The sequence below is a fragment of the Diabrotica virgifera genome, chromosome 4 (assembly GCF_917563875.1).
Source record: "Diabrotica virgifera virgifera chromosome 4, PGI_DIABVI_V3a".
NCBI lineage: Eukaryota > Metazoa > Arthropoda > Insecta > Coleoptera > Chrysomelidae > Diabrotica > Diabrotica virgifera.
Window position 1 is genome coordinate 56,158,213 of NC_065446.1, and position 25,818 is coordinate 56,184,030.

The 25,818-nt window shown below is 32.2% G+C and overlaps 2 protein-coding genes across 2 annotated transcripts in view; one reads left to right on the forward strand and one right to left on the reverse strand.

Moving 5' to 3' along the window:
• The window catches only part of LOC126883521 (uncharacterized), a 225,323-nt gene extending 219,938 nt beyond the window's left edge, over positions 1-5,385 (forward strand). The window contains exon 2 of the mRNA XM_050649135.1: positions 5,241-5,385. The gene's annotated coding sequence lies outside the window, so the exon portion shown is untranslated. The remainder of the gene's footprint in view (positions 1-5,240) is intronic.
• LOC114331803 (zinc finger protein 395) overlaps positions 1-25,818 on the reverse strand; it is a 343,721-nt gene that overhangs the window by 89,289 nt on the left and 228,614 nt on the right. The window lies entirely within an intron of this gene.

Consider the following 25,818-nt stretch of genomic DNA (forward strand, 5'->3'; position numbering starts at 1 on the left):
GCTATCTCGACTGGGCTAAAGAGCATACAGTTAGGATGGCTAGGGCTTGTTCAACGCTGTTAAATATAAAGAACTTGAAGAATATTACTAAATATATAATTTAGTGTGCTTCTTATTCCTTCCTTATAATACAGTTTGCCATATAATATAGATTGGTACGTCTCTATTTTGGTTTGTTGAAAATAATCTCATACAGAAGTTAGTCCTGTCGCCAGGGGGGGTACAACGGCCTCCTTAATTCAGATGGACTTACCCAATTTTTTTTATGTATTTTGACCGGTAGAACACGAATTTTTTGGGTAACGGTTGATCCGGATGTCGATAAGTTTGTTATAAACAAAGAACTTGAGGAATTACATAACAGCGATTTTTTGCAAAACTAAACATTTTTTTTTGTATTTTTTGGGTGATTCTCAGCAAAAAATGATCTTACAAGTTTTTTCGTAGGATGCATAGTTTTAGAGATAAACGCGGTTGAACTTTGAAAAAATCGGAAAAGTGCAATTTTTGAACCCGAATAACTTTTGATTAAAAAATAAAATAGCAATTCTGCTTACTGCATTTGAAAGCTCAAGTCAAATTGTATCGGTTTTGATTATTTGCATTGCTAAAAATTAAGTTTTTATTTGTTAAACAAAGCCATAAACACATAGTGTTTCCCGTGCCAAATGCATGCGATTTAATGTACGTAATCTACGTAGAAATTGTCTGTATGCGCGTCTACTCGTTCGATTTCAAATGGGAAATGCATTGAAAACATCATTCAATCACTATGTGATTATAGCTTTGTTTAACAATAAAAAAATTAATTTTTAGCAATGAAAGTAATCAAAACCGATAGATTGTGACTTAAACTTTCAAATGCGGTAAGCAGAATTGCTATTTTATTTTTCAATCAAAAGTTATTCGGGTTCAAAAATTGCAATTTTTCGATTTTTTGAAAGTTTAACCGCGTTTATGTCGAAAACTATGCATCCTACGAAAAAACTTGTAAAAATATTTTTAGCTTAGAATGACCCAAAAATACAAAAAAATATTTTGTTTTACGAAAAATCGCTGTTATGTGATTCCTCAAGTTCTTTGTTTATAACAATCTTGTCGACATCCGGATCGACTGTTACCCAAAAAATTCGTGTTCTACGGGTCAAAATACATAAAAAAAACTTGGGTAAGTCCATCTGAATTAAGGAGGCTGTTGTATCCCCACTGGCGACAGGACTAAGTAAAAAAACTTCAATTTTTTGTAAACTTGTATAAAATAAAATACAAGTTGAAGTTTTTTATTTCTGTATGAGTTTTTAGCTATTGTATAGACATACAGCCATCTACTGGGATTTTCCCATTGATTTTATGTTTAAAATAATGTTTTATCGAATAAGTTAAAATAGGTTAAAATGTTACGGTGACAAGATCAAATTAAAATATTTTTAAATTCGATATAGATAATAGTCTTATCGAATATTTTTAAATTTAAACTATTTGAATGACCATCCTTGAAATTTCGAGAGTAGGCTGAAACAATTTAAGTTAATGTCAGCGTTAGTATTATTATGTGTTAGTATTAAAAATAACAGTTACTGTAATTATTAGGTGACAACTCTACCAACTTTAAAACGTTTGATTGGTATTGGTAGTACTTGAGCAAGGGACTTACGTTCCGGCAACAATTCTTTCTTTCTTTCTTTCTTTGTCTTATTACTAAGTATTAGCCGGCCGGCATTATTGTGTTGTGTAACACTGTTGCAACGCGTTTGATTATTTTTGGCGAAGGAGAATCCAATTTATAATATTCTAATGCTGTTTAGATTGCTAAACATGTAACAAGGACATTAGATTGTAAGGTTTTTGTTAGACTCGATTTGAAAACATCGACGGGAATGTAGGCATGACGTTTTGGCAATCCACGAGGCAAACGCTGTGTCGCAACATCATGGTTGGCCGTGGCTTTAATAAATATTGCCTATTTTCGTAGTTGTGTGAGTGAATGGAATTAATGAATGCACTACAATGTATTAACGTTATTCGAATTATTGTTTAATTTATTAGAAAATAGAAAGTATGTGAAATTCGTCGTCGTACGTCACTAATTTGAATTCACTTGGAACATGTAAATAGCTTTTACAAGAACATTTATCCTAAATCCAAGCAATGTATCACGTAATTACAGAATTTATTGTCAAAAATCAGTATAAGAAATATTAAATAACAGGCTCAATAAGTTTTGCAGTTCGATACGAAAATCACAATTTTTGGTTTGAAATACATACTTTATTATTCAGTATAGTCTCTCTGAACATCAATACACTTGGTTCCAAGGAGATTCCATCCATGAAACGATAATGTGGAAAGTATTCCTATGTATTTTATTACGGAAAAAAGTCTTTTAGGTACACGATAAATTATTAACCACCGAATCACCTATACCTATTCGCTCCGTGCGTGAGCATGGTGGGAATACACGAAACTATAAACTATGCCAGCGCCCGTAGCGGCGAAATATGACAACTTTGGCGAATATTGATTGAATAATAATTTTTTTTAATAGATATTTCGCTTACCTTATTATTGCCCTTTTGTCTATTTGCCTATTTCCTTCTCCGATCTGGTGGTATATTCCTGTCGTCATTTATTTCCATTTTGTGTTACACACACACCACAAAATTAATAGTTTAATAGACCCAACTAATGTTAAAATCTAGTACTAATAATTCACACTGCCTAACTGCTTCCGATGTACACTTGATTATTAATGTTAACACCGACAACTAAACTATAACGAAAAAGTGAAAAAAAAGCCTTAAAATTCATATTTTCTTCAGAGAACTTCTAAATATCCGCTTTTTAATTTGACGTTTATTTGGCACTCGAACTCATTGTTTGTGTCATAAATTTTATCAAAAATGGTAAATAAATATTACATTAACGTCAAATATATCATATGTGTACCATATGTGTAACGTCAAATTGTATTCGCCAAAAATTTCAGGCGACTACGCTAGGTGTCCCGTCAGACATGCACGGAGCGAATAAGATCAAGAATCAAGACAGTCATTAAAAATAGAACTGAACTTAATTGAAAGTTAGCAAAGGAGAATTCGCTAACTTCGTTATTTAACTAATCAATAATTAGAAAGAAACAATTCGAAACGTTCTTTGTAATCTGGGTGTTGAATTGATTGCAGTAAGGCAAGGTTATGCTCGAAATTTGCATTTGCTACCGAAGTTCACATTGGCACGTGGAAACGTGTGCCAAGGTCGTCAGATTTACACACGCAACTATTAAGCACAATAAATATAACTATTATGCAATTTTACATACTTATAAAATAACGGAAGAAATTGTTGGTTTGAAATATATAATTTCGCACAGGTAGTGCATGAGTTTATCTGTCCACCGAAACTGACAAGTCGGTGCTTTTAAATTGGTACTGAAACCGGTTTATAATTCTAATAATATTTTGTACACAAGACGTCATGTTCTTTAAATTATTATAGTTATATGTAGTGGTAGCAAGAGGTAGTACTGATTATTTTTTGTAACGATTGGATTTAGATACGCGAATACTCGAAGCATATTTTAATAACCATAGTTTCAAAAGTTATGCATCACCTCAAATTATGCCCATGTCCATATAGTCCAGAAAGCCACTGCGCATCCGCTAGGAAAAATATTCTAATTCGGATTTTTTGCACAATCTTACTCAAAAAGGACCCCTTTTAACAAATTTGCATGTTGCCAGGACCAAAAGTTGGTCAAAAATTTTTTAAACGTTTTTTTTTGTTTTTTTCCAAAATTATTTTTTTTGCATGGAACAAACTTTTTTTAGGTTTTTTGGATCATTCCAAACAGAAAAGGTCTTTAGTGACTTTTCTCTAAAGTTGATAGTTTTTGACATATAAGCGATTAAAAATTGAAAAACTGCGAAATCGGCCATTTTTAACCCTCCAAAACTATGTGAAAAACTGAAAATTTTAATGTCGCCAAGGTAGGTAGATATTCTTTAAACATCGATTGATGAAATCCCGAAGAGCTTTTTGCAATACAATATTCAAAACTCCTTTGTTTCTTAATTGTTAATCAAGCGTGCGCGACACTATTTTCCACCGTTGCATGTGTATGCAGTATGGTGCAAATGAAAGGAATAAATTCGTTATTTCGTAAACCGGCGACTTTAAGGGAAAATCCCGAAACAGGTCGATTTTTATTTTTAAGTTATGATATTGTGACATATATGGTATACTAGTGACGTCATCCATCTGGGCGTGATGACGTAATCGATGATTTTTTTAAATGAGAATAGGGGTCGTGTGCTAGCTCATTTGAAAGGTTCTTCAATTCTCTATTCAGTAATATAAACATTTACATAATTATTTATACAGGGTGTCCAATAATTTAATTTTTTTGTCAATTTGCCAAATGATTTAATTTAATAAAAAATTTTTGGACACCCTGTATAATTAATTATTTACATGTTTATATTACTGAATAGAGAATTGAAGAACCTTTCAAATGAGCCAGCACACGATCCGTATTCTCATTTAAGAAAATCATCGATTACGTCATCACGCCGAGATGGATGACGTCACTAGTATACTATATATGGCACAATATCATAACTTAAAAATAAAAACCGACCTGTTTTGGGATTTTTCCTTAAAGTCACCGGTTTACGAAATAACGAATTTATTCATTTATATTTAATACGGAAAATAGTGTCGCGCACGCTTGATTGGCAATTAAAAAACAAAGGGGTTTTTGATATTGTATTGCAAAAAACTCTTCGGGATTTCATCAATCGATGTTTAAAGAATATCTACCTACCTTGGCAACATTCAAATTTTCAGTTTTTCACATAGTTTTTGAGGGTTAAAAATGGCCGATTGCGCAATTTTTAAATTTTTAATCGCTTATATGTCAAAAACTATCAACTTTAGAGAAAAGTCAATAAAGACCTTTTCTGTTTGGAATGATCCAAAAAACCTAAAAAAAATTTGCTCCATGCAAAAAAAAATAATTTTTGGAAAAAAACAAAAAAAAAACGTTTAAAAAATTTTTGACCAACTTTTGGTCCTGGCAACATGCAAATTTGTTAAAAGGGGTCCTTTTTGAGTAAGACTGAGCAAAAAATCCGAATTAGAATATTTTTCCTAGCGGATGCGCAGTGGCTTTCTGGACTACTAATTATTGATTTTTTCGGGAACGGATTAACGGATTCCGCTAATTGTTTTTATTATTTTAGATTTTTTGTCCATACAGAAGAATATGTCCAGACGACCAACGCATGAAGACTCAGGGATACACAACGGAAGCAGTCCAAAGGAGATATATATATGAAATATAATAAAATGTTAATTTTTAAATGGAAATAAATGTTTTTATTTTTATTTTAATTCTATATGACATTCAAAATCGCCTGTCGCTTCAAGCGTCGTTTTTGAGAGAACGGTTCATTTTACAGAAAAAGTGCTAATAAATATTTTTGTTCAAAATTATCTTAGCTACATTTTCTGTTTGAAACATTTTTTTCTACGGCGTACAGATGTAAATCGAAGTTTCTGCGTTTCTCCGTTTACAAGGCGAGTTTTAGGGGAAATCCTCGGGGTAGGATTGGTAAAAATTTTTGCATCCTTTTTTGAGGTTCCAAAATATTTCTTCTTAGCAAAATGCAGGTTGTTCGTATGATTTTTAGAGATTCAGTGGCATTTTGTCTCTGATGACTGGACTATGATTGTTAGTTTAAAATATATATTTTAACTCTTAACTTGCCCATTTGATGACTCCGAGTAAATAATTAACACCTATAATGTATGTCATAAAACCAGGAAACAAAGATTACACATCCTGATATGATACGAAATTTATCAGAAATATAAAATATAGAGTAGAGTCAATTAATTATCTGTTGCTTAAAAAGTTTTATTGACATCTTGTGAGTCATCCAGTATGGTACATTTTATCAGAAATTTCGTAACAAATGACGGAAAATAGGTAGTGACGTAAAATTTGAAATAATATGTGAAACAATATACTATCATCATGTAAGATTATCATTATCAATCATGTAAGATTAATGTGTAGTTGCTTTTGCCACGTGCCCTTTCAATAAGATCATAATAATGGGATAGGTAAACCACTCTGTAAATTATTAATTAATTTCTTATTTGCATTCATTTACTGGTTTATGTATGACAAATACATATTTATGTGAAATATATACTGCGAGGCATAAGTTAGGGATATAGAAAATTATGGTCATTTTCATAGTTGATTTTTTTGTGAACAGATTAATGGATTCAGCTAATTCTTATTTAATATTATACATTTTTATTTGGTATTTACACAGTTGTGCAAAGGTTTACTCAAACTTATTTTTTGTAGTTATACCGGGTGGAAGAAAAGAAATATTTTTCTTATGTTAAGTTTGAGACACCCTGTAGGAACGACGAGGTACAAATGTGAGTATATCGCGATTTGTATTGTAGTATTATGTGTTGCGGACATTTTGTTTTTTGAATGTCCCTGTTATCTTTAGAAACAACGAAAATAGACGGTTTTGTAGTTTGACATGTGTTTTAACCGAAACAAAAGTTTGAGACACCCTGTAGGGAGGATAAGGTACATCGATATTATATTGTTGTAGTCACATATTTTGTGCACATTTTATTTCTTTAATTTCTCTGATATCTTTAATAACAAATAAACTAGACGGTTTTACTCTTTAACTATGTGTTTTAACTGACGACATGCGATACGTGAGGACTGAGGAAGCCATGTTTAATCATATCACTAAGATGAAATTATTTCACCCGTGTTGAGCTGGCCCCCCCCCCCCACTTGCAAAAATTAAAAAACAAATAGCCCTGATTTATGAGCTATTTATGAGCTCTCATATTCCGCAAACTACAAATTTTGAGCTCGTTCCACTGAGCAGGAATTTAATACCCTAGTGGGGGGAATATTGATACTTAAAAATAGGAATATTGAATCGGTTTTTGCGGCAGAATTACGAGCTATTTATGAGCTCTTGAAATTATATAGTTTCGATTTTTGAGCTCATCCCCTTCACCCCCAAACAACCCTTTAATTGATTTAACTTACGAGAAAGATGCTGAGAAAACTTAAAATATATCGTATTGCGGATATAATTCATATAGCTTATATACTCTAAGAATAAACTATTAAATCAAGAGCATTTCGATTATTGAGCTACAACCCCTTCGCAAGAAAACCACCCTATCTTCCCGGCTTAAGAGAAAGTTGTACTTAAAATGCATTAAACTAATTATTTGGCGACTACATATCATTTAATAATTTATAAGCTTCCAAATTACGCGCATTTAGATCAGTAGATTGCAATTTATTTTGTATAGTGCAGTCACTGAAGGTAAAAATCAACGATTACCTTCAATTTCGGTGAACCTTCATCGATTTTCACGAAAATTGGTCAGTAGTTAGAGGATACGTCAAGAAACAAAGGTGACATGGTACCACCTTGCGCCTTTACCCTGAGGGTGGATACCGCCCCTTCTCGGGGGTGAAAATTATTTTATAAAAACAAATGCACAAATCAATAAAAGAACAAATTAAAAGCAAAATTTATTATATAAAGTTAATAAAATAAGTCAATACTTTTTAAGTTATTAAAGATCAAAGATTTTAATTATTTGTGAAAAAAATGCATGTTTTGAAAAGGTTTTTTGTAAATCACTGAAAAACTTTAAGTTTTTACAAAAAAGGTAATAGTAGTTTAATTCGTATAGCTTATATTCTAAGAATAAACTCTTAAATCACGCGTCTTTCGATTATAGAGCTACAACCCCTTCGCAAGAAAACGACCCCATATTCCCGGCTTAAGAGAGAGTTGTTCTTAAAATAATTTAAATTAATTATTTGGCGACTACATATCGTTTAATAATTTATGAGCTTGCAAAATATACGCATCTCAATTATTGAATTGCCATTTTCTTTCTATAGTGCAGTCACTGAAGGTAAAAATCAACTAGTACCTTCGATTTCGGTAAATCTCCATTTATTTTCACGAATTGACAATAACAACTTGGGGTTTTAGCCTGGGGTATATGTCACCCCTTCTCGGGAGTGAAAATTACTTTATTAAAAATAACCCCACAAATCGAGAGAGGGACAAAGTGTAAGCCAAATTTGTTATATAATGTGATTAAAATAAATCAATAATTTTTGAGTTATTAAAGATCAAATATTTTAATTTTTGGAAAGAAAATGCATGCTTTAGAGCGATTTTTCATAAATGACTCAAAAACTGTAAGTTTTTACAAAAAAGTTTTCATCACTAAAATTGAAGCTAATAAAAAATATAATAAATTGCTTACTTGAAAAACCCTTTAATGTTAATTTAAAGTAAGTTATTGGTAATTAAATGTATATTTTTTCCGCGACTGTTAAAATCTAAGGGTTCAAGCTTAAATAACGGGAAAAAGAGGCATTTTATAACACTTAGGTACTAAATACTTGTCAAAGTACTTAGAAATACCTATGAAAAATAAGATGCAGAAAAAGTTGATAGTATCAAAATCCGCTCACCAATTTTCGTGAAAATAAATGGAGATTTACCGAAATCGAAGGTACTAGTTGATTTTTACCTTCAGTGACTGCACTATAGAAAGAAAATGGCAATTCAATAATTGAGATGCGTATATTTTGCAAGCTCATAAATTATTAAACAATATGTAGTCGCCAAATAATTAATTTAAATTATTTTAAGAACAACTCTCTTAAGCCGGGAATATGGGGTCGTTTTCTTGCGAAGGGGTTGTAGCTCTATAATCGAAAGACGCGTGATTTAAGAGTTTATTCTTAGAATATAAGCTATACGAATTAAACTACTATTAACTTTTTTGTAAAAACTTAAAGTTTTTCAGTGATTTACAAAAAACCTTTTCAAAACATGCATTTTTTTCACAAATAATTAAAATCTTTGATCTTTAATAACTTAAAAAGTATTGACTTATTTTATTAACTTTATATAATAAATTTTGCTTTTAATTTGTTCTTTTATTGATTTGTGCATTTATTTTTTATAAAATAGTTTTCACCCCCGAGAAGGGGCGGTATCCACCCTCAGGGTAAAGGCGCAAGGTGGTACCATGTCACCTTTGTTTCTTGACGTATCCTCTAACCACTGACCAATTTTCGTGAAAATCGATGAAGGTTCACCGAAATTGAAGGTAATCGTTGATTTTTACCTTCAGTGACTGCACTATACAAAATAAATTGCAATTTACTGATCTAAATGCGCGTAATTTGGAAGCTTATAAATTATTAAATGATATGTAGTCGCCAAATAATTAGTTTAACGCATTTTAAATACAACTTTCTCTTAAGCCGGGAAGATAGGGTGGTTTTCTGGCGAAGGGGTTGTAGCTCAATAATCGAAATGCTCTTGATTTAATAGTTTATTTTTAGAGTATATAAGCTATAGGAATTATATTCGCAATACGATATATTTTAAGTTTTCTCAGCATCTTTCTCTTAAGTTAAATCAATTAAAGGGTTGTTTGGGGGTGAAGGGGATGAGCTCAAAAATCGAAACTATATAATTTCAAGAGCTCATAAATAGCTCGTAATTCTGCCGCAAAAACCGATTCAATATTCCTATTTTTAAGTAGTGGGGGGGGGGGGCTGACTCAGCCCCCCCCACTAGGGTATTAAATTCCTGCTCAGTGGAACGAGCTCAAAATTTTTAGTTTGCGGAATATGAGAGCTCATAAATAGCTCATAAATCAGGGCTATTTGTTTTTTAATTTTTGCAAGTGGGGGGGGGCCAGCTCAACACGGGTAATTATTTCCTATACAGTACAGTAAGGTCTCTTTTTATGCGGATTTTTTTAATGCGATTTTGAAGTTGTACGGTTTGTAGTTCATTCGAAAATTTCTATTATTAACAACAATTATAATTAATATTATTAACTATTCACATCCAGATATCGGTAAAGTGAGCGTTTGCAATTTGAATTGGGGATTCCACTTGTTACATGATGTCGCCATGACATCAATCTGTGTTTCACATTGAAAGGTATAACCTGTAGTTGTTTTGAAATTAAATTTTCTCTTAACGGTGCTTCATTTAGTGACTAATTTAAACTTTGCTGATTTCAAGTTGCAGTATTAAGATAAAGCCGCGTCCTCACTGGCAAAAATTTGCAACGAACCAACCGTTCGTGGCAATTATTTGCGTGCTCGAGGTAAATTGTGCCAATGTGGACGTGTTCGTCGCATAAATCGGACGCAAGAATTTTCGACGAACACACGCACACGTTTCATCTGTTGACGTTATGCCGCGTCCTCACTGGTAAAAATTTGCATCGAACCAGCTATTCGTCGTAAATTGTGCTAGTTAGGACGTGTTCGTCGCATACATCGGATACAATAATTTTCGACGTACACAACGCATATGCTCCATCGGTTGTCGGTTTTTGAGCGAAGATAAAAGGATTTGCGTCGCATACGGTTTGCAGTGTGAACGAACGATAAACAAATTTTCGATGGTCGAGCAATTAAATTCGCGACGCAAATTTTTGCGACAAACCATTAGTTCAATACGCACGCGCACGTAAAAATTTACCACTGAGGACGCGGCTTTATATGCAGCACATTTTCATTTCTGCATTGAAACGTTTGAAGAGAGTGTCGTAAAGTTTTACTTTTCATTAGAATAGTGCAGTCACTGAAGGTTTTCACCCCCGATTTCGTTGAACCTCCATCGATTTTCATGAAAATTGGTGACTAATTAGAGGATACCTCAAAGAACAAAGGTGACATGATGCCAACTTGCGCTTTTACCCTGGGGGTGGATGCCACCCCTTCTCGGGGGTGAAAATTATTTTATTAAAAATAATACCATAAGTCCATAGAGGGATAAATTATAAGCAAAATTTGTTATATAAAGTTATTAAAATAAATCAACACTTTTTGAGTTATTAAAGACCAAATATTTTATTTTTTTTCGTAAAAAAATGCATGTTTTAAATCGGTTTTTCACGTATAAATCAAAAACTATAAGCTTTTACAAAAAAGTTATTATTACTGAAATTGAAGATAATAAAAAGTTCAATACATTCCTCACATAAAGAACTAAACTAATGTTAGTTCAAAGTGAGGTTATTGGAATTGAATGTGTATTTTTTTCGACGAGTACCCAAATCTAAGTATTCAAGCTCAAATAACGGAAAAACGATGCAATGTATAAAATATTCCTGCTAAACATTTGTCAAAGTACTTCAGAATACCTATCAAATGAGCTTCAGAACAAGGTAATAGCGTCAAAATTAAGCAAGTTATAATGAAAATAAAAGACCCGTTTCGAATTTTTTAGAAAAAAGTGAAAAATAAAACATACGCCATTTTCACAAAAATTAAAATTTATAGTAATCCTTACAAGAACTTCTTTATATTAGCATTAGTAATGTTTTCGATAATTTTGACCGGTTGAGAATGCATATTTTTGAAAAAAGATGTAATATAAAGAAATCATAATTTTTAAAATTATTGTAATTCTCATATTCTTTTGATAATAGTTGCAAAAATACTCAATATACGTAAAAACTTATGTATAACCAAATTTTAGTTTTTTCTGTACCAAATATTCTACCTGTTTTACTATTTCTATAGGGTAAAAAATAACCGACATAGAAACGTTTAAATCTTAAATTTTGCTGTGGGAACCATGCAACCGGGGTCATTTAACCTTTTATTTTTTAGAAAAGTAAGGGTTTAGAAGATTAGGTTTAACGCGCTTAAATAGCACTTAGAATTAACTTTCAAACAGTTTTTAGATAAACCTGATATCGTAAACACGAACGGAGCTATTAAAAAAAAAAATAAAATTTTTTGGAAACATTTTTAAAAGATAAATTTTGAAAAAATTTGGAGCATAAATTTTAACGCAATCAACATGTTAGGGGGCTCATTTGATAGATATTTTTAAGTACTTTGACAAATGTTTAATAAGTTTATGTTATAAAATGCATCAATTTCCCGTTATTTCAGCTTGAATACTTATAGTTTTTTACTCGCCGAAAAAAATATGCATTCAATTACCTATATAACTCACTTTTAGTTAACATTAAAAGGTTTTTCTAGTAAGGGATTTATTTCATTTTTAATTAGCTTCAATTTTGATAATAATAACTTTTTTGTAAAAACTTACACTTTTTGAGTTATTGATGAAAAATTATTTAAAAACATGCATTTTTCTTAAGAAAAATTAAAATCTTTGATCTTTAATAACTCAAAAAGTTTTGATTTATTTTAATAACTTTATATAACAAATGTTACTTGAAATTTGTCCCTCTATCGAGTTATGGGGTTATTTTTAATAAAATAATTTTCACCCCCGAGAAGGGGTGGCACCCACCCCCAGGGTAAAAGCGCAAGTTGGCACCATGTCACCTTTGTTCCTTGAGATATTCTCTAACCACTCACCAATTTTCATGCAAATTGATGGAGGTTCAACGAAATCGGAGGTAATAGCTCATATCCACCTTCAGTGACTCCACTAGAAGAGGTTTTTGCCATCTCAATATCGTAAGTTTATTTTTTTTTATTTCTTTTTTAAGATTTTATTTGAAATTTTGGTGGACAAACGTTTTGGTTTTATGTGATTTTAGAAAATTACGGAACGTATCCCTACTTTTTCAATGCAAGTCAAGTATTTTTTAATGCGATTTTTTTATATGCGCTTTTCTGTATAACGTATCCACCGCATAAAACGAGACCTTACTGTATATACCTAGTGCGAAAGGAACAGAGTAACATAGTGTTCAAAGAAAAAAATATGTTTAATGTACCTCTCGCTATTTAAAGAGCCTCCACGTATACACCAAATTCGTACTTACTCTCAAGTAAATTCCACCCCAAAACATCACAGATCCTCCATTAAACAATCTCGTCTCTCTTATGTTGCGCTGTGCATACCGCTTACCTGGTCGACAAATAACTCTTATAAGTGTCGATAAGACCTGTTTACGTTATGTCGCCGCCGCCTACGAAAAGTACTCCGAAAAATGCCGTTAAGAATAGAACTTTCAATGAACGCCGCGAAAAATATTATTTTCGATTATATGATTGTGAAAATTATAATCCCTAATAAAGTGTTAACGAAAAAAATTAGTTTTTGAGTATCGGCAAAAAACATCGTTTCTGTTTGTGGGTCCACGAAAATTATAACTATTAAAAAGTTCTCAGAAATAATTGTTTTCGTCGGCAAACACAGAAACAGAAAGGGAAATAATTGTTTTCGTCGGCATCTATTATGAACTAAATATTTTCATTATAAATATTTTGGGAGTTATAATCTTCGCGGACACGCATATAAAAAAAAATTGTAATCGCCAATACTTATCAAAGAGTTATTATTTTCACTGGAAATGTATTAGGAATCACATTAATCATAGGTACCAGCGATGTGCCTTTCTGTTTTTAAAGTTTTGTCAACTGTTATTTTTTATTGTTAATTTTTAGTTTTGTTTCAGTTAAAAGACATGTTAATGAGTAAAACCCCCTATTTTCTTTATTTCTAAAGATATCAGGGACATTCTAAAAACAAAATATTTATAATACATAAGACTACAATACGATTCCGATGTATACTAACATTTCCGATGTACACCTCGTCCTCTCTACAGGGTGTCTAGAACTTTCATAAGAAAAATATTGCATTTCTTCCACCCGGTATAAGTACAAAAAAGAAGCTTTGCACAACTGTGTAAATACTAAGAAAAATCTAAAGTAATAAAAAAAATTAGCGGACTCCGTTAATCTGCTAATCACGAAAAAATCAACTATGAAAATGGGCATAATTTTCTATATCCCTAAATTATGCCTCGCAGTTCCATATACATATATATTTGACCAATAAAAATCTTAGTTATTTGCTTTTACACTGTGAAAACACCTCTCCCCTAAAACCTAATATAAACACTCTGCTGACATGTATAGGTTAAAATGTCAATTTTCAACACGCAAGACCGACCTCCAAATTATGTGCTTCGAAAAACATTATACATAGTATTATAATGCATTTCAAGGAAAACGCTATTTAGATCCATTTTCTTTGTTTTATTTTTGGTATACACAACAACCTTGTATTCGGAAAATTGAGAATTTATAAAATTATACCTTATCACGAACACAATGGAAATAAAGTAAATAAAATCGCAGAAATTTCTTTCTACTTTGATAGGTTTTTTTCTACTTCACTTTCTTATCCACAAAGGATAACATGATAAAGCTATTATTCACCTCTAGTAATTAACCTTCTTTTTGATATAGTTTTACAATATGACCTTGTATAATTGTAACTGCTATTTATCTCAAGTTATACTCAAATTTGAATTCCTCACCCTTTACTGTTGTCCTTGTTGCTATCTTGTCACAATCTACTACATTGGTTTTAATTAGTATTTCTTTAATTAAGTACAAAACCAACAAGAGAATATATCTCAGAATATTAACGCCAGTTGTCTTATAAAAGATAGGTCCTCACGGAACGTGATGAAATAACACTAAATTGTATACCTACTTATACAGTATGGTGCAAATGAAAGAAACAAATTCGTTATTTCGTAAACCGGTGACTTTAATGAAAAATCTTGAAACACGTCGATTTTTATTTTTAAATTATGATTCTTTCACATATTATAATATCATACTAGTGACGTCATCCATCTGGGCGTGATGGCGTAGTAGACGATTTTTTTTTAAATGAGGATAAGGGTCCTGTGCTTAAATTATGATTCTTTCACATATTATAATATCATACTAGTGACGTCATCCATCTGGGCGTGATGGCGTAATCGACGATTTTTTTTAAATGAGAATAAGGGTCCTGTGCTAGCTCATTTGGGTTATTCAATTCTCTATTCAGTAAGATAAACATGAACATAATTATTTATGCAAGGTGTCCAAAACAATTTTTTTAATTAAATTAATTGCCACAAAAAGAAGAATGTATGTAATTTATTTAACTCAAAATATATTTCACTGCTGTCAGAAAACAAAAAAAAAAGAATGTGTGTGTACTTTGTACGCACGTAAGAAGTTATACTTCTATTATCTAATTTCAACGAAATAAATGTACTTAACAGTTTATTTGTATTTTATTTAAATATTAAACTAACTTTCTTACCTACCACTTTCAAAATTTTTTTATTAAAACAATACCAAAAATAAAAAAAAGAATATGAATCGTCCGGGATTTGAACCCGGGACCTCTCGATCTCTGGTCTAATGCTCTACCAACCAAGCTATCAAGCCCCGTCTACGTGACGTCTCGGATATAATTACACATCACGTTGACAAATAGATCAAGTGAAGTATAAAAATGTTATAATTGATATTTTATTATCTTACTCCCGAGGAAGACAAATCCAAAGACACAAAAATTATAATAAATATATTTACTAAAAACACTAATATATTCTTTTATGCCTGGTTGCACCAACAGATCTTAAGCTCCAGCTTAGCTAAGCTCTACTTATAGATAGGGCCTCCTTGAGTATCACTTACGTTGCATCATAATTTTAGATTCTTACCTTATTATCCATTATATCTATTATTATATTATGGTATTCTTATTGTTATATATTATAATTATATTATATTAATTCTTATGATATTCTCGACTTAAGCTTAAGATCTGTTGGTGCAACCGGGCATAAATGACTTACTTGCGCTGATACATATATAACTTGAAAGATTAGCAACGAACTACATACTGTCTGTGTGCGCATGCGCCCAGACTTATAAAATTTCACTTTCAATCGTAAAGAAGTATAACTTCAAAAATGTTTATTTGACAAATACATATTGTTTTTCGCTTAAATTCATTGTTCAAGTTGCCACCCACCTTCCCACTTTTTTACGTTTAATTTAGTTGAAAAGCAATGCTTATTTGTCAAATAAACATTTTTGCAATTTTACTTCTTTAGGGGGTCGCGGACGTTTCCCCAAATGTCATCAATACGACTAACTTCACGCGTAACTTTGATACGAGAATTATAAAAAAAATATGCATTGAAATCCAGATCCCGTAATTCGTTAAGCGTGATAAAGTGAGTACAAAGACATACATATTTCTTTCTTTGTAATTACAGCTTCAATTTACTAGTGATGTTCATTATAGTTACTTTCGAGTATTCGTTACAAATCGTTACTTTTGTATAAAGTAATCATTTACAGTATTCGTTACTTTGATTACTATGAATATTTTTGTTACTTTTGTATTTGAGTACCGATAATCATATCGAATATCGTATTTCTCAGTAGGTAGGTATTTTGTATAGGTATTCTGATATAACAACGACCTTCACCCATCTGTTTAAGGAATAAAAATAACTTGATTACTATTTGATTACAAATCATTACTTTTGTATAAAGTAATCATTTAAGTATTCGTTACTTTGATTACTATTATTACTTTTGTTACTTTTGTATTTGAGTACCGGTAATCATATCGAGAATCGTATTTCTCAGTCCTCAACCTCACACCCTTAAAACGCTAAGGTAACGATAACGATAAGGATAACAATATTCGATAACACTCGTAAAATACCGGTCCCGTCCGTTACTCGCTGGGATACGATTGGTACAAAATAACGAAGTAATCAGAGTAATCAAAGTAATCAAAGGAACGATTTGACTCTCTGTATAGTAATCGTTACTTTCGGTATTTGTAAGTAACGAGTACTTTGTAACGAATACATAGTTTTTCAACATCTCTACAATTTACCGCACACTTCTCGTAGACTCTGCCGATAAGGTAGAGTCGTGTTGGGGAAAAGTCGCGCGCCCTTCTTTAGGCGCAATTGGCAAAACTGTTGAGAGATAATTTTTATAAAAGCAACAGTACGCGGATACCGACAGAATGCAGTTAGTTGCTAAATCTTTCAAGTTACGTATGTACGAATGCAAATAAAGTGCGAAAAAAATATATTTGTATTTTTAGTTAATATATCTATTATAATTTTTGTGTCTTTGGATTTGTCTTAATTGGGAATAGGGAATAGGATAATTAGTATTAAAATATGATGAAAAGAAAATTAAAAACTTGCTTACAGAATCTTGACGTTTTTTAGATTTTCTACGATTCATAAGGGAAAAGTAATGGCGGGGAGGCTACGGTTTATAAAAAAGGACGTATTAACGATATTTTTAATTTTTGGTATTATTTTAATATTGTGTAATATGATAATTTTTAAGTATTAAAATTAGTTTAATATTTAAATAAATATACAATTAAACTGTTCAAAATATATTTATTTGCTTGAAATCCTAATAATAAAAGTATAACTTCTTACGTGTGTACAAAGTACACACACTCTTTTTTTTATTTATCAATAGTTTGTATTTTTCTGTTTTCTGACAGCAGTGAAATGTATTTTGAGTTAAATAATTACATACCTTCTTCTTTTTGTGTAAATTTGTAAATTTTTTGGATACCCAGTATAAATAATTAACTTAATGTTTATATTACTGAATAGAGAATTGAATAACCTTTCAAATGAGCTAGCACACGGCTCCTACTCTCATTAAAAAAATCATTGGTTGTCACCACGCCCCAGATGGATGACGTCACTAATAGTATGATATATATGTCAAAAATCATAATTTAAAAATAAAAATCGACCTGTTTAACAAATAACGAATTTATTCCGTTCATGCTGTATAATTTATTGCGTGTATGTAGGTCTTCGGCAAAAGCCTTGCCAACGCTTTAATTAGAAACCAAATAAATGTCGCAAGGGCACAATTCGTTAAACCCTCTGTATATGAATCGGTACGATATGATCTTACATGTTTCGCTATACCCTAGCTCTTCAGAGATCTGGGTAGAATACGAATTCATAAGCAGAAAATGAAACGTAGGTATCTAGGAACCACACTTCAACTGAATAGATGTAAGATCCTATTGATACCTATTCATATTATACAGAGCGTTTAACTAATGGTGCTCTTGAGCGATGTATTTGAATTAGATTAATAATCTCTCAAATCTTTTCATTTGCATCGATTGCACACAATACTAGATTTCGTTTGAAATGTGTTGTCATGAATAAATCAACAGGAATTTGGAAAGCAAATCGGTCGTGAATTACAATCATTTACACCTCTGCAGATCACTGTCGGACATTCTTATACATTTAAATAAATTTTATATAAAATTTCTGTCAATTACCATATTATAAGCATTACAAATAAATATATTTCCACATAATTACAGCCTCCTGATTGTGTATATCCAACTTTAATGGAATGAAGAAACGCAAGTCAATATTAACTCTTATTTCAAAATTCGCTTTCACATCCTTAGGGAAAACGATAACTCAGGATAATTTAGAAAAATTTGCATGTAACCTTTAATACAGTTTCGTAACTATCGAAAGGCGAATGTCTAGAAATCAGTATTTTAAACTTATTACATAAAAAACAAGTGAAGCGCGACCAATAATGTGAAATTTTAATAAGTTTTATCAGTCCGAATTTGTAGTCCTCACTTTCACTGTACAAACAGGAAGAATTAATGGTCTTTTAACGGTTAATAATATTATAACAAGAATCATGACCATGATTTCGAAAGTCTTGTAGACGACTGTTGTAAAATGGAATGTATATTCAATTAACGGATGGTTTAAAAACCAGTGTTATAATTAACTTGTAGATATTGTCAAAACTGTTACACTGGACGCCCTGGGAGGGCTTTTAAAAAACAGATACTAGATCATCGTGAGCAAATAAAAAGGCCATAAAAACGTAATGACTGACTCTAAACTAAGTATTTTCTTTTAAATCTATTCAACAAATCGTTATAAATATAAATCATAAATAGACCAGGGAGGATCTGTTTTGAGGTGGATGTGAGAGGTGGCATTCGGATTTTTGCAGATAAAGTTAGGTGACAACTTCAATAATCATAATTGTTTTATGCTCCTTCACAAATATGCCCGGAACATTATAAAAAAATTAAAATATATAAAAATTTCGAAAAATATCGATTCTTTTCTACTTTCATTGCTTATAACTTTAAAATGATTCCTTTTTGGAACAAAGTCGTGGGGAAGGAAAATAAAGATAATTGCTGTTTTTATTCAATGGTTTTAAACCACTTTGGTTGCACTTAGAACCTTCATAATTCTCTTAGAAAATACTTACAACATACGTAAACAGTCCACGAAATTTCATTAAAATCGACTTAATAGATTTTGCATAATAATTTTGCAATCTAATTTTTTTTTAAAACAGTTCAAATTTTTTAAAAACTTTCTGAACAAAAAGTTGACCATTTAGAAGTTCCAAAAGTTAGACAGACCAAGTTGGTCTGTGCTAGTAGTCACAATATTCTATTAAAATTTATAATGTAAGCCATATATTATGAAGTTACCACCTTCATTGGTGTGCTAGTTACAACTACTTTGCGGAATGCACTGAAGATGTTCTGATTAGAACGAAAGCGTTTTGCAATCCATGTGGATGACTTTTAGATAGTTTTTAAATAAACAATTTTATACCAGAATACAATTTGAAGTTTTTACTTCTGTATAAGTTTTTTAAACTATGGTATAGAGTATAGAGCCAACTATTGGGATTTTCCCATCGATTTTAATTCAATTATTATTGTTCAAGTTGCCACCTAACTTTATCTGCAAAAATTCGAATGCCACCTCGCACATCCAAAAGTAGACGTTTTTTCACAGATCTGCCCTGGTCTAAAAATATAGAGAATATCATTAAGAGTCTACAAAATGAAATGTTGAATATGAAAAAGTTATGTTTATCGTACGTACTAAACGTTAAAATATTAAAAACAACGAGAAGTCTAAAGATTTCTAACGTTCGAAAACAAAATTCTGGCGACAACCTGAATCCGAGCCTTCTACAATTTACAAGGCAAACGGACGATAAATGAATAGATATGGGGGAATCTACAATGTGCATTAAACAACCCGTCGATTTATTTAGGTAAAAATCCAACGAATTTTGATGGTTTAAAATATTAGCTGATATTACCAATGATATCCTGCTACTTGCTTTCCTGTTGGTCTTGCACTCTGAATTTTATTATCTAGGGATCTTTTCGGCAATATTTCGGTTTCCTTCCTCATTACATGACCAGTCCAACGAAGTCTCTTTGGCTGTTGGTAGAGTTCATGGTTGTACCAGGATTTCCACACTTCGCTTTCGTTAATAGGTCCAAATATCTTTCTTAGGACTTTTCTTTCAAAGACTTCCAGCTTTCTTTCTGTATTTTCTATTATCACCCATTCCTTGCATCAATAAAATACTATTGGTCTGAAAATAGTTTTGTAGACCCCGATTTTTGATCTCCAGTGTGTACTTTAGGAGCGGAACACATGGGTAAGTGAACAATAGGTTTTATTGTACTTAACTATTCTTTTTTGAATTTCCGCGCTTAATACATCCCCAGATATGTGAAACTTTCTACTGATTCAATGTCGTCCTCTAATTCTGCGATACATAATGCTGATGTCATCGGCATAGGCGGTAATCTGTATTGATTTATGTGTTAAACTAGCTTTGTCTGTATTCAACTATCTTCTAACGTATTCGAGAGACAGGTTGAATAATGTAAGTGCAATTAATGTAAGTCTCCTTACTTAAATCATGTGCCTATTGAAAAGATCTAAGTGAGTTCATATTCTATTTTGACAGTTGCTGTTAAGGGGTCCATTGTTGCTTGTACTATACTACAATCACAATAAAGCTGCACTAGAAATAAACAAACCAAGTCACGTTGAATGCTACGAGGAGGACTGCCGAATCATGATTTACAATGTATGTATAAACTTTGTAGATCATTATTAGGGATTTACAATCTACAGTACGTAAATCGTTCAGCTGGACATAGAGAATATACATTGAGATGATTGTGGTAACTACGCTCTCTCGATGACAATATCGTTGTTAGCATTAAGGGAGATTAACCTCAAAATTGACAATTTATTGCGGCTGACCCAAATAAACGTCGAAACATGACAATGTAGTAAACATTTTTGGCCTAAGGAATGGGAAAACTGTGTCTGTTTATTTTTGAAAGTAGTTTTTAAATAAAAAATATTTTAAACATTAAAGTAAAATTAACTTATTAATCGTAATCTTTGTTTTTGATTTATTTATGGACAGCCTTGCTTTCAAACTCACTCATTCTATTCGTTCTAAAGCAAGAAACCCATTATGAACAGCCAGCACGGCACAGCCCGGCACGGCACGGCACGGCACAGCACAGGCCGGCCCGTCCAAAAACCCATTTGTAACGGCCAGCGCGGCACGGCACCGGAAAAATGATCATTTGCCATGGAGAGCTCATCGGAAGAGGAGGTTATAGTAGTTAGTGCAATTTGTGCCGAGATTGAAAAAGAGGAAAGTGCAAAATTACGCCGGAAACATCGGTTTTGGGTTCATGAAATATTTAAAAAAAGAAGAGAATATGGCGAGTTTCATCATCTTTTCCCGGATTTATTAAAAGATGATGCAAAATTTTTTAAATATTTTCGGATGTCTCAAACCAAATTTTATGAGTTGCTTAGGATGCTACCGTTTTCGAAGAAATATACTCCATTTAGAGAACCTGTCAGCTGGGAGGAGCGCCTTGCATTGACGCTGAAGTAAGTATAGTGAGCAAACACAAAAATATTTTTTATTATTTTTTATTTTGTGTACGAAATATAACCTAAAAACAGTATTTATTTATGCCCAAGACGTTTACAGTAGGAAAAATGAAAGAATACCCATGAACGAACATACAGAGAGAGTCTGTAATTTGGAATAAATTCAATATCTCAAATACTAACTGTTTTTTTGAAAAATGCTCAGACCCGTCGATTAGTATTTGAAATTGTCCTTTTTTCATACAATAATAATGTGTAGAGGGTGTCCAATTTAGAGATATGACGTCATCGTTGATTTTCTTAAATGGCAACACTGTCATTTTGATAGTTATTTTGATAGGGTGTGTATAGTTAAACACAACTGCAAAATATCAAATTTTTATTCTCTACCATTTACAAGATAATAGAAAATAACAAAGTTATGTCTGTAATTTGGAATAAATTCAATAATTAAAATACTAATTGTTTTTTTGAAAAATGCTCAGCCCCGTCGATTAATATTTCAAATTTTCATTTTTGACATAAAATAATAATGTATACATTTTAATTTAATTATTTCAATTAAGCAAATGCTCATGATGTTGCCCATTGACAATTTGACAATAATTGAGGGCAACATTATGAGTAGTTGCTTAATTGAAATAATTAATTTCAATTGTTATTTGATTACTTGTTTTCCATAACTTTGTTATTTTTTATTATCTTGTAAATAGCAGGGAATAAAAAAATTGTAATTTAAAAATAAAAATCGACGTGTTTCGGGATTTTTCTCCAAAGCCGTCCATTTTAGAGAAAATGAATTTATTCCATAATTTAGCCCATCTCTATGTAGGAGAAAAATGTTATGTATTGTTTTAATTTTATTTTAGAAACGCATCATGTCATCTATGATATATTTTAAAAACTATCGTAAAATAAAAGTTTTTAAAAGACATAAACTACACAATTTTAATGAATATGCATCATGTTAAAAAAACGAATTCATTAGTTAAAAGATAATGTACGTACCTGTCCATTGATCAAAATTTTCGGATATTTGTACCCATGCATTGTCCTTTTTCTTGCTATCGTGATAACCTGGTTCCGATGCATCATACAAAAATGGGTATTCTCTGACACTCTCAATTAAAAGTTCGTCCATATTATTCCAAAAGAAACAACGCGCTTTCAATTAAAAAATCAACAATATAATATTTTATCTGCTTACTACCAACAATTATGACACACTGGCGCCGACTGGCCGTTCGACGGCCAACGGATTTTATTCTACTCGGAGAATTTCGGCCGTTCCGTTTGCGTGCTGGCCTGTGCCGGGCCGCGCTGGCTGCTCATAATGGGTTACGTTGCATTTAAAACTATACAAATGAATTTGGGCTGTCCTGTGCCGTGCCGGGCTGTGCCGTGCTGTGCCGTGCTGGCTGTTCATAATGGGTTTCTTGCTTTAAGCACAGAAAGAGAGCTAACAGCTCTATTGCACCAGAAACTCGTACTCGAACAGAAGCTTCAACAAAAACCGGTTAGCGCAGCTGCCACAATTATCTCAATGTATATCCCCTATGTCCAGCTGAACGATTTACCTACTGTATATACATTGTAAATCATGATTTGGGAGTGCTCCTTGTAACATTCAACGTGTCTTCGTTTGTTTATTTCCATTGCATCTTAATTGTGATTTTAGTATAGTTAGATGTATTTTTGAGAGGTATTAAAGCTATGCAAAAATAATAACAAATAACACATTAACAGACACACAGACAGGGTACCAAACAAGGCTGTAAGGAATATGAGCTAAATCGAAGGAATAAACGGGTGGATCAAGAAAAGGAAGACTGAATGAAACCAGCACATAAATATAATGGCCGAGAATAAAATAGTACATAGTAATGGAAGAAGATATACGGAAAACACAAGAAAACGATGATAAAACACTCTTTACCAGTACAATGATTATTCGAATAATTTTTCGCACATATAACTATTAAAAAATATTTTTAATTCATAATATATTTAACTTCATCTTTGACTGCAACATTGACAACAGTGTAAATATACAGAGGACAAGAGTGTTTAGTTTTAATGTGTATCTAACGGCGATGCCACATTATGCGTTTTGACCGGATGCGTTTTACACCGCATCCAGCCAAAACACATAGTGTGACAGGTCGGTCACAATATACCAGGCACCCTTTTACCCAGAGTGTGAGTTTAGACGAGGTTTGAAGCAACACCCTGTTGCGCCTCCGCTCTGGTGTACTCCACTCAAAAGACCAAATCGTTGACCAAAGACGTTGACCAAACAACATCTCTGTTTCGAAGTTCTAGGAATTCGTCAAGAATTCACTGTCACTGTACACTGTAGGTGCATGGTGCATTCACTCCATGTGCTTTCCAATCTGGCAAAGATTGTGCATTGTTTTTAAAATAGCAATCAATTACAAGTTGTTAGTAGTGCTTTTGTGCGAACAAGTGTTTGTATGGCTTTTGGTAGCCTAGACCCACCCAACTGACCCACACCTCCACAGACAGGATTTGCGTGTCTGTGATTTTTGATAAACAAGAGTGCACATAGACATTTTGAAAGACTCATTGCACTAGTAAGTAATATAGTAGTTTATAGTAGTTTGTTTCTCTGTATGATCATCTGTTGGATCGATTTGTTTATATGTATGTTGTTTTCTCTTTACTTCATAGCTTGTTGTGCTCCATTTTGTTTTTTGAAACAGAAGGATTGGTCTAGGCTGGGCAGCATATGGCAGATTGAAAGATATTCAGCAGTGAAATTCTTTTAAGCCTTAAAAGGAAAGTAAACAATCAATGTGTTCTCCCAGTCATTACGTACGGAGCTGAAACACTAACATTAACCAAAGCCAGGGTGCCAAAGCTTAGAATAACATAGCGAAAAAAGAATAGATGGTAGATGGATGCAATTAGCACAAGATCGAACTCCCTGGAGACGTGCTGAGGAGGCTTATGCCCTGCAGTGGACAAGAGAAGAAGCTGGATGATGATGATGATGACCTTTGAAAAAACAGTAGTGTTTAGACATCCCTATATTTACAGGTAGGTGTCTCATAATTTGCAACCAGCATCCTATGTTTTACATCTCTCTCTCTCTCTTTTAGGACGTTCTTCATGTTCGTCCTATTGTTGTAGATTAATGTTATCTCAACAATGAGTTCAGTATAAATTCCTTGGTAGTGCTTTTTTAATATATTTAAGTTCCCTATTGAGATAATCTGCTTCATATCTACACTGCGATGCAAAAAAATCGATCCACTAAAAATTTGGTCAGTTTTGATGTTTCGAATTTCGTAAACCTGTTGTCCGATTTAAGTGATTTTTTACCACGTTATAGCCTTATTCATTGACAAGATCGGTGTAATAACATTGTTGCTAGGCAGTCAAACCGTCATTGTATACCGGGTGTACGAATCAAACTGTGTTTTTTTCTCAAAGTTCGCATCACCCTGTAGATTATTCTAGCATTTATAAAATACTGAAATTAAAACCCAACTATATCCTCAGGTTTTCTTAACATTTTGTCTTTCGATTCATTCGCTTATGTTGGATAATAAAAAAGTTAGGTACTTTAACAACTGGCCATGTTCGTCATCAGTACAGGGTGTTTCTAAATAAGTGCGACAAACTTTAAGGGGCAATTTTACATGAAAAAATAATGTCAATTTGCTTTATAATCATATGTCCGCAAACGCTTCGTTTCCGAGATACGGGATGTTCAATTTTTTTTACGCAAACTGACGATTTATTTATTGTTTTAAAACCAGTTGATATGCAAATCAAATTTGGTGGGTTGTAAGTCGTAGTTATTGCACATTTTTTGACATACAATCAAGAATTTAATATTCACCACTGGCGCGCAAACGGGTATTATGACCGATATTACCCGTACGCACGCCAATGGCGAATATACAATTTTTAATTGTATATTAATTGTATGTTAAAAAATGTGCAATAACTACGACTTAAACCCCACCAAATTTCATTTGCATATCTTAATTGGTTTTAAAGCAATAAATAAATCGTTAGTTTGTAAAAAAAAATGAACATCCCGTATCTCGGAGAAGCGTTTGCGGACATATGATTATAAAGCGAATTGTCATTATTTTCTCATGTAAAATTACCCCTTAAAGTTTGTCG